The following is a 13,574-nucleotide window of genomic DNA, read 5'->3' as shown; positions in this document are numbered from 1 at the left end:
AACTTGAAATTGTTGAAGATAGAGATATTTACTATTTGGAACATACAGGAACTCATGATGTGGAATTTCATTTGGCACCAAGATATTTCACCTTGAATGACAATGAAGGGTCAAACTCAAGGTCACGGATATTCAGGGGACTATAACTCGAAACTGTTTGAAGAAACATATTGACTATTATCAACATAAAGGAAATCCCATATGGGTTTTTAAATTGGTACCTTGACCTTTGACCATAAGTGACCTTGAAAGATGAAAGTCAAGGTCACGCATATTAAGGGGGCTATAACTCGAAACTCGTTGAAGACAGATATTTACTTTTACCAAGATATAGGAAGTCTCGTATGGGGTTTCATTTGGTGGCATGACCTTTGACCCTGAATGACCTTGAAAGGCCAAACACAAAATCACACATTTTCAGAGGGCTTAACTTGAAAACATTTTCACCATTACCTTTGAATTTTAATGTGCACTGATGCTAAATGGCAGAAACGAGAAATAAAATAACGAGGCAATAAAATAACTGCTGTCGGATGAGGTTTCCTGTGCCTGGCACAACTAGCTGACTGTTTTACCGATTGTTTGAGATTAATCGATTTTATAAACAGCTCGCATTCTAGACCAGTATCGTCAATCCAGGCAGAATGCAATAACTATTCTACATTATGGACGTTTAAATCACCCAAAACGGTAATTTCAGTGGTAAGGGTGAGGCTAAGGTATGTCTCCTGTGCGGATAAGAAGTCCTGTACTCTGGGTCTTGATGAAGCATTGAGGAAATGATAAATATTACAGATATACATACGAAAAATCAAATGGCTGCTGTACAACCCTGGAATATGCAACCTTCATCTGCAACCACCCTGCACTTAATCATCTATTATTGGAAAATAAATCATTGGGTCATAGTACAAGAGTGTTGCCAGAGGTATGAAACACCAGAACTAATTTTTACATGCGGTGTGAATATGAAAACTGACAGAAGTTTTGCAACAATATATATATATATATATATATATATATATATATATATATAGATATATATATATATATATATATATATATATAGTATACTGTTATGGTGACGATTTGTTTTTGCTAGCTTTTATCTCTCCCCGTCCTAATCATACTCGAGCTATACAAGGCAAATGATGGAAGATGAAGAGCGATGCAATTACCTTCGTCTGTGAATGGTTCAACAAATGTGAAAATGAAAAAAAAAAAAAAAAGGAAGATCACAAACTGCCGGTAGATGAGTAAAAGTCCGTCACTGTATATTTTACACACACACACACACACACACACACACACACACACACACACACACACACACACACTCGCTGGCGCAGTGGTAACGTTCCCGCTTGCCAACTTGTGGATGGGAGTTCGCACCTCGCTCAGGTTGCGAAAAGTTTCACTGACGAAGTGTGTGGTAACTGTCCCCCTTGAGCAAGGGGATGGGTGTGTGCGTGTGTGAAGGTCACAGCCTTACCCTTAGATCGGACTATATGAGCTCTCAGCTCCCTTCCAGGAGGGTAAAAGCTGATGATCACGACCATCAAGTGATCCTGACTGACCTGGTGAATTACACACACACACACACACACACACACACACACACACACACACACATATATATATATATATATATATATATATATATATATATATATATATATATATATGGAGCCTCTGTGGTACAGTGGTAGAATGTGTGTTTCGTACACGGGTGAACCAGGGTTCGCGCCCCGCCAGGATAATAAACTTTGGAAGTCTTCACCCGGCCACGTACTACATTGGCGGACACAAGGGGTGCTGTGGCTGAATCAGTGTCGCTTACTATAAAGTATGCTTGTACCCAGTCAGACTGCGCGGGCCGATTACACTTGGATCACAGAACACACACACACATCCAAAGCCACTACAACACTGCAATAACACTTACAAGCACTTCTCACCCTACATAAAATCTCTACTAGACCTAAGCCACTTGGTAGAGATACATTGGCTGTATCGTCGCGACTTCGGTCAGGATAGGCCGGTCCTGCAGTGGATATTCAAACGGCTGATGATATATATATATATATATATATATATGATGTCTGTGTGGTGCTAAGGCTACAGTGCGTGTGGATGGTAAACTGAGTGAATTTTTCTCTTTGATGGCTGAGTTGAAACAGGGATGTGTCATGTCTCCATGTTTGTTCAATCTGTACGTGGATGGCGAAATAAAAGAGATACAAAGTAGGGCAGTGGATGTTGGAGTGGCCCTAGTGAGAGAGGGTAGTGTTTGGAAACTCCCTATACTGTTGTTTGCAGATGATACTGTGTTGTTAAGTGAAGACGAAGGGCAGCTGCAAGGCTTGGTGGATGAGTTTGGGAGAGTGTGTAAGAAACAGAATCTAAAGGTGAATGTAGGGAAGAGTAAAGTGATGGTCTTTGGGAGAGGTGATGTCAGTGAATGTAGAGTGAGGTTGGATAGCGAGGAAATGGAAAATATGAGCACGTTTAAGTTCTTAGGGAGTGTGATGTGATGTTGGAGGGTGAAGTGCTTGAAAGGATACAACAAGGAAGAAAGGTTGCTGGTTCCTTGAAAGCAGTGATAAGAAACAGTGAAGTGAGCATGGAAATGAAAAAAGTTACTACATGACAGTATTGTGATACCAACTCTAATGTATGGAAGTGAAGCTTGGACTTTGTTGGAAGGACACAAGTCAAGAGTGAGAGCAGTGGAAATGAGTTATTTCAGAGGAGCCTGTGGAGTCACATTGAGAATCAGGCTGACAAATGAGGATATAAAGGAGCGTTGTGGTGTGGATGTGGATGTGATAGGAAGCGTTAGGAGGAACACACTAAGGTGGTTTGGCCATGTGGAGAGGATGGAGGGTGAGAGACTGACGAGGAGACTGTATGTAAGTGAGGTGGAGGAGGGAAGAGGGAGGGAGGCCGACGATGAAATGGAGGGATGGAATGGAGAAGTATATGAGAGGGGGTGTGAGTTGGAAGCAGGGGAGTAAAATGGCGGGGGACAGGGCAACGTGGAGGCGGTTTGTTTGTGGCCACCCCGTACGGGATTAAGGCGTCTGGCAAAATATATATATATATATATATATATATATATATATATATATATATATATATATATATATATATATATATATATATATATATATATATATATATATATATATATATATATATATATATATATATATATATATATATATGTATATATATATCAGCAGCAGCAGCAGCAGCAGCCGTAACTAGTCCACTGCTGAACAAAGGCCTCCCCTAACCTTTTCCACGAATTCCTTGACTGAGCCAATCTTTGCCAAGTTTTCCTTGTAAATTTCTCTATCTCATCTCGCCATCTCCTGTCTGGCCTTTTTCTGCAACGCTTACAGTCTCTTGGTGTCCAGTCAGTCAGTCTCTTGCTACATCGGTTGTCGCTTATTCTTGCTATATGGCTTGCCCACCTCCATTTCTGGTCTTTTATAACTTCTATAATATCTTTGACTTTAGGCTGTTCTCCCACCCAAGTTGATCTTTTCCTGTCTCTTAAAGATATTCCCAACACTGGCAGCATGCCAAATCTCTTAATAATTGTACTGAATGCTATGGATGGGAAGACCAAGTACTAATGAACAAACATAAGTTAAATGAAATGCTTTTGTTTCATCCTCCTTCTACAAATTATATATGGCACGTGTTGCTTGGTGCACTGAACAGGTTGGCACGTTTATTTTGCTTATTCGGCTTTTTTTTTTTTTTTCAGTGAGTGTATTGAAAACTCAGGAATGCTGTTTCTACCTCAGGAGTGCTGAAAATGAGTGGATAATTCTCTCTCTCTCTCTCATAATTCCCCAAGGAATGTGGCTCAGGCTGCTTAATCTGCAGCTCAATCAGAATATAAAAATAACATCTCACAAGTGGTGAAGCACGCTCATTTCTGCTTTCTTTGGTGTTGGCATGTCCACACTTCTACTTGAAAGGCCGGATGATACACTCACTTACTGGCCGAAGGAGAAGATTGGCATTTGTTAAATGTATTTGACAATAAGCAATCTAATGACACTCTTATCGTGCCCCAATCTTGCAGTTCTGAGGTAAATATTCTAATTTGGTTTTAGGTCCATACAGGTGACATCCATTTAACTTCCTAATTGGATTCAAATGTCAACATTAAGTACCTCACAACACCAACATATTTTCTGGCTTGACGCTACACAAAACATTTCTATTAATTGCCATTTGCACATGAGAACTGTTTGGTTGGCGGAATTTTGGTGCTATTGTTTACAAAACATGTTTAAATATATCCCAGACGTGAGAGACAGGAGGAGTGTGGAGGATGCCATGAAGTCAAGCCAGGACTTGTGTGGCGCCCCGCCCTCACTGCTAGTCAACTATGCCAGCGTGAGCATTTTCTCATCCATATTAAAGCCTGATGATGACCACTGGCAGAAACATACTGATGTCACCCTGACGGTCAGTTCCAAGTTCTGACAATCGTTTCAGTGAATAATAGTATGTGACATTAAAACAGACAGAATATGGTCAAATTATAATGAAATTAGTACTGATACTCAGGCAACAGAGAATCTAATATTATTATTATCCAGTACTCCACAGGGAATTATCTTAGTAGCCTAGGCATTTGTAACATCACTGCTGGAAAATGGAAGAGATTCCAAGGGTGCAATAGGGAATGTTTCAAGTATTTTGGCGAAAACTGGAAGAGACGGTATGAGTGGCTATACTACCAGCAAAGGAGGAATTCTTTCAAGACGTGTGCTGCGGAATTGGCGGGGTAGCTAAACCATACTCGTATAGGCATGCATACAATCATGGCTTCTATGTATTGTACAGTATTTGCTTTAATGTTGGTAATTATTTTCCTTATATATAAACAACGATATTTTGTACTAAGATTCATCCACAATGAAGTGGAAGTTTCTGAAACTCCTTACCATTTCAGCAAAGCCATTCGTGTAAACTGTGTGCTACCTGGATTGATTGACACACCAATGGCAGCAGTCCAAAGTAAGGAGAAACTTGAGAAATCCAAGCAGCTCATACTTTGGGTAGAAGTGGCTGCCCTGAAGGTTAGTGGTGGCAGTGAGTTGGTTGGTTGGGCAATGTTGTGAAATAACTTGTGGCTGGTTTTTTAGGTGATAATACTTATTTAGTCCGGTGTAAACGTGTAGACACCTGACACCAGAAGCAACAGTGGTTGGCAGGGTGAGGTGTCATTTTTGTTCCAGGTTTAACCTGTCTGTGTGTACGGATTACTTTCTCCATAGTTCTGGTGTCACACAGATTAAATAATTTCATATTATACAAATGGACACAAATATACGAGTAATTAGAGAACTGAAGTGCATTTCCTAACCACAACTAAATGATATAAGGGGAATGAAGACGAATGAATCTAGAAGTTCTTATGCAACTGTTTATTTTCTTCTACTTTTGTTACGAATATTGAATGGGATTATTAAAGGCAGGAATATATTGTTGATAGGTAGATTGGTAGGTAGGTAGGCAGCTAGATAGATTGGTGCCCCCAGTGCCAATAATGTGGATAACATAGAAAATCGTTGCCACCGGTATCGGTATCGTAGAGTATCGTAGCTTATTGCTGCTGCCAAATGTAGGTAATAGTCGTAGCTCAGGAGGTAGGGATTGTAGTTGTAGATTGGCGAGGCACCTCTGTCACAAGGATGAGCTGCTGCCAATGTAAAAACGTGAGGCACTGGATAGTGTGGATATTGTATATTTCGATGTAGGTCTTTCTTTGTTTCACTCTCCCCCTCTGTCTATCTTGTATCGTAAATGAAGGTGAGGTAGAGACACTCTGGGGCTAAAGGGTTTTATTGTGACACAGTTATATCGTTCACTGCCTACCTCTGCACGTGAAATGACAGTGACATGACCCCACTGACTGAGTGACAGCTGATCTCTTCACTCTACTACCTCCTACTCTCCCCAGTCTCCTGTCTCCTTCTGATCTGTTCCTTCTGACTCTCACACCTGATTTTCTGGGTATATATTACTGCCTGGCTTTTGGCTGGCTGACATGTGTGTGTGTGTGTGTGTGTGTGTGTGTGTGTATGTGTGTGTGTGTGTGTGTGTGTGTGTGTGTGTGTGAGTGTGTGTGTGTGTGTGTGTGTGTGTGTGTGTGTGTGTGTGTGTGTGTGTGTGTGTGTGTGTGTGTGTGTGTGTGTGTGTGTGTGTGTGTGTGTGTGTGTAGCATGCTTCCGTCACAACTGGCTTATGTGAATGTTTTTGACGTGTTTTAACATTCTTGGTAGACTAGGACTAGGGGATGTTGGTGTTTTCTCTTCCTGATGCACCAAACACCTGCTTATTACATATTATACTAGTGTTACATATTGTGCTATGATTATATTAATGCCTATATATCGCTCGGTCACGCCAAACTGTCGTACCTATGACCTATCTTTGTATTACAAGCTACACAATGTACAGGAATATGTTACAAGGCTATTTACTTGTTAAACAGTTAAGTAAAATACTAATATTAATATATTGTATTCATCATAATATTGAGAAATTGAATGTAGTAACATAATTATTCAGTATAATACATATATATCTGTATATAATTATACATTAGCAATACAGTGGCATATCTACAGTAGTCAGTTATATCAAGAATGTACTTGCCATCTGTTTTTGAGACATAGTAATATGGTAACATATTTCATAATGGATACATGTATAGCAGCTTCATTCTGTTGCGCAGTTTATATTTAAAGTAATACTATACTTCTGGTAACTCCATATTTCTGTTATTTTAAATAAAATTTATATACAACATTTAGACACTTGGTTTCAATTGTAATGTATACCTTTTAACTATTGTTTCCAAGTTTTCAATCCTAGCTTGGATTCTGCACAAAGCCAATATTGCTATAGCAAATATGATGGAGAAAATTATAAGGACGACTGGAGCTGAGCTATAATATGGAATGAACATAATCCTTCTATATTCCTCCCAGTGTTGCACTGTTTGATTTATTAGTTGCATGGTTTTAAATGTAGGTGAAGTTAACTTAATATGTGTACTCATATTTAAATTCATCCTTGGTAATGGTTGGAAACACTTTTGTGCATAGTTTAGAATAGCATAGTGGCTTCTACTAGGTAAGGTGGACACTGATGTGGTTAGTATTGAACAGTAATCTGGTGATATGAATAAACCAGATGCTGATGTATGGGTTGTAGGTGTGTCTGGACAAGTTGCGAAAACTGATGTATTGTGAGTGAAATAAAAAAAACTGTAAACGTCCAATGCCTTGATGATGGATGAACTTATCTGGAGCAAATGTGACGTTGCAATGACAATGGATGTTGTGATTCTTTAAGACAGCCATTTCACAAGGGATCATCACAGCTGGCTGAAACGTGAAGATATACACAGGACAAAGGTGAAATGCATGCAGTGATGTACGAGATTTATGTTCAGTTGTTGTTTCACTACCGAAAGTGACAGTGTCCATTTTATTGGAGACCATGATGACTTCTGTTTGGTGTTTATGGTGACTAGTGAGTCACTTCTGTCTTTAGAAGGAAAAGGGTATATTTGATATTTGACAGACCATGAAAAAATCATTTGTTTTGAACTCGACATGAATTACTATTGATGCTGGTGTCAGTGTTGCTTCTAAGTATGGATAATGTAACATCAGATTCCTTTCCTCAAACAAAGGCTTCAAACCATGCTTACTTACGCCTTGACTGATTATTTGACGCAGATTGTGAATTGGAGGAAAATTAATGGTGATCCTACCATTATCAGCATTAGCAATGCCTTTCATGAATGTTTGATAACAAGCTCTAGTATTGTCTACCTGAAGTATTCCTATGTCAGTAATGGTCCATGACCACTGAGAAGTGTTGGAAAAGTGTAGTATTTCCTTTCAGTGCATTTAGTTTCTCCACAATTTCTTTAGTTGATTTCTCAGTCTTGCATAGGTTCTTTACAATCGTCATCATTACACTGTTCTGGGTATCAGCAAGCTTATGTTGATATGAGAGAATCTATGCAGTCTTGTTACATTTTTTTTTTCTTCTTTCAAGTTCACGTTCCGTAGCCAATCCAACAATGTTACCTAGAATTGCTCCACTTAGATCGAACAAACCACGTTTGTCACGTGTATTTGTGATGTTTGTTTCCCAAATGTCTCGATCCAACTTGATGGGATGTCCAGGATCATGGTCAGCATAATGGTCTTAGCATGCTCTTGCTGCCAGTTCGCTAACTTAATTATTTCAGCCAATTCTAGTGTTGGATGAGCTTACGAGAAGGAGCCTCTAAGTACTGCTTGCAAAGTTCTAAATGGTCTTGCTATATTCTGGAACATGACTAATCCAATGATGTTGGCAAGTCATGCTAGGGATGATGATACTGATGAAGAACCTTTCAGCTATCTTGACATTAATTTGGCTCCTGGAGAAAAATTACTCTGCTCTAAATTGTACAACATATTACCTATGAAAGGAGTCTAAATCGATCCCTAGGTCATGCATATGCCTTGTTATGGGATTTACTATCTTATTTACACCTATGTTTATATGTTTGGTATGTGATCGTAATTTACTCTGGTATGCAGTATTCTCTTCCAATTTATTTCCATCGTTCTATAGGCATTAATATGTTATGACACAATATGTAATAGTTCTAGACATTGATATGTCATATCACAATGAGTAACACTAGTGCAGCAATGTAGTGTCTAACAGAGATATATATATATATATATATATATATATATATATATATATATATATATATATATATATATATAGCCTTTAGGAATGTCGGACCGCCAACAACCCGTTGCCCAGACATATAAGTACTTGATGACATTCAGACAAGTGGTTAACCAGCTCTAGCCCACGTGAATAGGAATTACCGGACACGAGTGGAAATCTGCCTAGTGACACACACACACACACACACACACACACACACACACACACACACACACACACACACACACACACACACACACACACACACACACACACACACACACACACACACACACCGAGCTATACAATCTCAGAGAGATTCCCTTCAGGTTAGAAGGGGTTAGAGAGAGCCCAAGAGAACGATCAAAGACAGAAAGAAGTAGGAGATAGGGAAGTTAAGACAGTTGCCATCATGCTACGTTATTCTCTTTCATCACATCTCAGTGTAACTGTACAGTTAACTCCGTAAGCCAAGACTGCCTATAACTCATGTGTATGATAAAGGATTATACAAAGAGGGGGAAAGTGAGACAGTGAAAGACCTACCTATTCACTCTACTCGACGCCGCACCATTTTAGTGGCAGCAGTCTACGTTACTCTCCACTGGTGATAGAGGTGCAGCTGTAAAACTATGGTACATATACAGTCGCTCTCCCTGTCATCAATGGTAACGTTATCAACACTGGTGGCAACAAGCTATCCATTGCCTCACGACATTACTGACACTGGATTTCTCTTATCGACCTGATTAAATAAATACGTCCCTACTTTATACTGTCAACACTACTGGCAGGCGATTAATCTATGATGCATCTACAGTATATCTAATAATTAAACTCCATGACTACGTCTATCAACATTGGTGGCAACCAGTAAGAGAAAATAGAAGAGAAGCGATGAAAAGGAAGTGTAAACAAGCAGTGAATGAAGAAAAAAGACAGAAGAGGTAAAAGAAGAAATTTACAGCACGATTACAACAGTATATAGCACTAAACAATAGCTGTGAAGCGGTGAAAATACTCAACAAGCAACAATCATCACACAGAAAAACTCACTTCGATGCAACTCCACGATTTAAACTCTACGATTCACAACACTTCAAGCAACTACAACGAGCATCGGCAGTTTCTAAGTAACAAGTCTATGAGACTATTCTTTAATCTTATACAAGCACTACAAGTAGCGGCAGTCTTCAGCAATCAACAAGTACATCACAAGATGAAAGGACCGAGAAGAAAGTGAGGAAGGAACACAAGCAAGAATAAAATGCAGTGTCTTGACGAGGGGAAAGCAGCTACTTGCAGCAACGTCATCATCATTTGCTAAGAACATCAACCTCCACCACAACCGCCCTCCACCACAATCTCCACCATTCTTCCCAGCCACCACTCTTCCCCACCACCACCAATTCCAACAACTCCACCACGAAGGAAGGCAGCGATGACCAAGCGATGCTGATGTTTGAGCTGCGTTGAAAATCCTGAACACCAACACCTCTCCTCAACCACACCTCACACCACCACTACCCCCGTCACCTACCGTCACTACTCTTTAGAGAGTTGAATAATTCTTCATTCCAAAGTTGTATTATTTTATTAGCTCTTCATCACTCACACATATACCTAGTAATACGCATGTATAACACTATAATATACTAACATTAAAACATTTTTTTCAGTAGTATAGTAATATCAAGTTACTGCACTAACACACCAAACAATTCTCTCTCTCTCTCTCTCTCTCTCTCTCTCTCTCTCTCTCTCTCTCTCTCTCTTCGTCATTCACTTAAATTTCTCTATTTCAGTGTTACCAACCACACAGTGAGGTATAATTACACAGTCTACACAGACATATTTGTGTTTCATAATTTTATTTTTTTAGCAATCAATAGAAATGAAGAATGCGATTCAGTGAGTAATCTCAATAAGCAAAAAAAAATAATAATAATAAAATAAAAGACAAACTTAGTGCCTGTAGAATCAGTATTAGGTGCGCCTAATAGCCCAAGTACCAGTAAACGATCATCAAAACTCAAATAACCAAACGCAGAGACACAAGAACAAGCAGAAAACCAGACTTAAGAAACCAAAAACACACCAGACAGAAAAAATAAAGAACACCAAACAGATGCAACGTACGCTGAAGTAGACGGTGGCAGAATCGGTAGAGAGGCGGCCTGCAGTCCAAATGGACCCAGCTTCGAATCCCGGCTGGGGCAGGGAACAGTTTAAGGATTAGAATTTCTTTAAAAAGCAGACTTTTCTGATCTACCAGATGACCCGCCGACGTGTCATAAAAATACTCCCGCTAATACCAGTACACCAGTCCTGTATGAGACAGCCCTACCATGCATTCAATATGGATGGCGGGTGTTAGCGCTGAAGTGGTGGTACGGTACCTCAGATTGCCACCACTGGCAGTGTAGGGATGGCGGGACAAGGTCCTCCCGGTCGCCATCAAGCGAGTGTGCCGGCAGCGACTGTTGCTATTTCCAGGAATGCTCGTCAGCGAAGAAGTGACATTGTGGCCTTATTCTTTACCAACATCCCCAGCCTTACCACAAATTTAAACTCAGTTCATTTTTTCCTTCAGTCCATATCCCCTTTGGCCCTTTTCCTCACAGAACCACAAATCTCATCCACTACCGATATATCTCCATTTTGTTTTCCCGGTTACCATCTCCTTACAAACTTCCGTAACAAGGGCGGCACCTGTTGTTATATCAAATCCCAATATGCAGTTGACACTATTTTAAACTTCACTTCATCCAATTTTGATTATTCATTATAAAAAATTAAATTGTCAAAACATTACCAAATATATTTGTGTAGTTTATCGTTTCCCCAATGCTTCTTCGGAACCCAGTGTATTTGATTCCATATCCACTCAGTTGAGTAACCTTGACCTTGCCCTTGGCACCGAAATGACCATTTTGAGTGATTTTAACATACATAATGTTGAATAGTTATTGCATTCTGCCCGGACTGACGATGGTGGTCTAGAGTGCGAGCTGTTTGCGGAATCATTTAATCTCACGCAGTTGGTAAAGCAACCAACCAGAATACCTGATAATCCTGACCATAATGCCCATCTCTTGGATTTATTCTTGACAAATAATCCAGATCAATACAGGATAGAGGTACTGTCACCACTTGGATCCTCTGACCACAATCTCATCAAAGCCTCATTAGTTAACCCTCCTACACCTCCCCGTTCTGAATCTGTCAGGGTGACCCGATGGCACTTTGAAAAAGTTTAGACTGGGATGGATTTAGAAATTATCTTGCTGATGTTCCATGGCAGTCTTTCTTCTCTAGTGATCCCAATTCTACTCAGTCTCACATTTGCGACTTAATACTAGCTGGTATGGATTTATTCATACCAAGTCAACAGTTCACTAGAAGATCGAACTCTCCAAAATGGTTTGATGGCAACTGTGCCAGAGCAACAGCCCAAAAGTCATTAGCATATAACTCTTACTTAAAATAAAAAACATCTGAATCACTCTCCCAATTTAAAATTGCTAGAAATCATGCAAAAGCTGTATTAAATCTATCTAAATCAAACTTTCTTCAAAAGCAAGCATCAAAACTACTTAACAACCCTAATGACAATAGAATATTCTGGTCAACTCTTAATTCTTTCAATAATAACTTTAACAAGTCATCTTCCATTCCCCCACTAAAATCTTCAGATGGCAAAATTGCAAATGACCCACGTGGGAAAGCAGATATCTATGCCAGTACCTTTGCCAGAAACTCTACCATAGACGATACCAGCCAGAATGTCCCAGTACTGGAACTTGATTCTCCCGAAATTGCCCCACATAAAATACAGACAGGATACATAAAATCCATCCTAGACAATTTACCTACCAACAAAGCTTCAGGCCCAGATGGAATTCCGTCAATTGTTTTGAAAAAGTGTTCCCCTGAACTTGCCTCTATCCTAGCTAAATTATTCAGACTATGCATACGTACTTCTTTATTCCCAAATTCATGGAAAGAAGCCAATATCCACCCAGTTCCGAAGAAAGGAAGTTCGTCTGACCCCTCCAATTACAAACCAATAGCTGTCACATCTTCTCTTGGTAAGGTATTTTAAACTTTAATTAATAAGCACATTGTTAAACATCTTAAATCCAACAACTTAATTAGTGATAGACAATATGGTTCTCGCCATGAAAGATCCACCATTGACATACTCAGTCTCTTAACTCATACCATCCATCAATCAATTGATCTTTTTGGAGAAACTCATGGAGTAGCTCTTGATATCTCTAAAGCTTTCGACAGAGTATGGCACCGTTCCCTGCTGTCCAAACTCCCTTGCTATGGAAGAACGACTTTTGTTCCTTTGATTTCTTCATATCTTAGTGACAGGAGAATAAGAGTGAAAGTAGATGATGTATATTCCAATTTCCACTCAATGCCGGCGTGCCACAGGGATCAGTTCTGGCGCCAACCCTATTTCTGGTTCATATTAATGATCTCTTATCTGTCACCCACAATCCCATTCACTCATATGCAGATGACTCAACACTACATAGTTCATTCACACTCAGACATCCATTTACAAAGTCTAATATCTCTTCCTCCCAACTCAGTACAGCCATCTCCATAAATCAAGATCTATTTACAATCAGTGAATGGGGACAAAACAACCTTGTCTCTTTTAATGCTAGTAAAACTAAATATATACAGTTTACTAATAGACAGATATTGCTAGATTCGTACATTACCTTCAGTTCTACTAATATTCCCATCTCCAAAAGTATTGAAATTCTTGGCGT

Source organism: Coenobita brevimanus, chromosome 27 (genome assembly GCF_032717465.1).
Source record: "Coenobita brevimanus isolate Jiangsu-jjx chromosome 27, ASM3271746v2, whole genome shotgun sequence".
Lineage (NCBI taxonomy): Eukaryota > Metazoa > Arthropoda > Malacostraca > Decapoda > Coenobitidae > Coenobita > Coenobita brevimanus.
The sequence above is the reverse complement of the archived record's forward strand: the minus strand, read 5'-3'. Positions refer to the sequence as shown.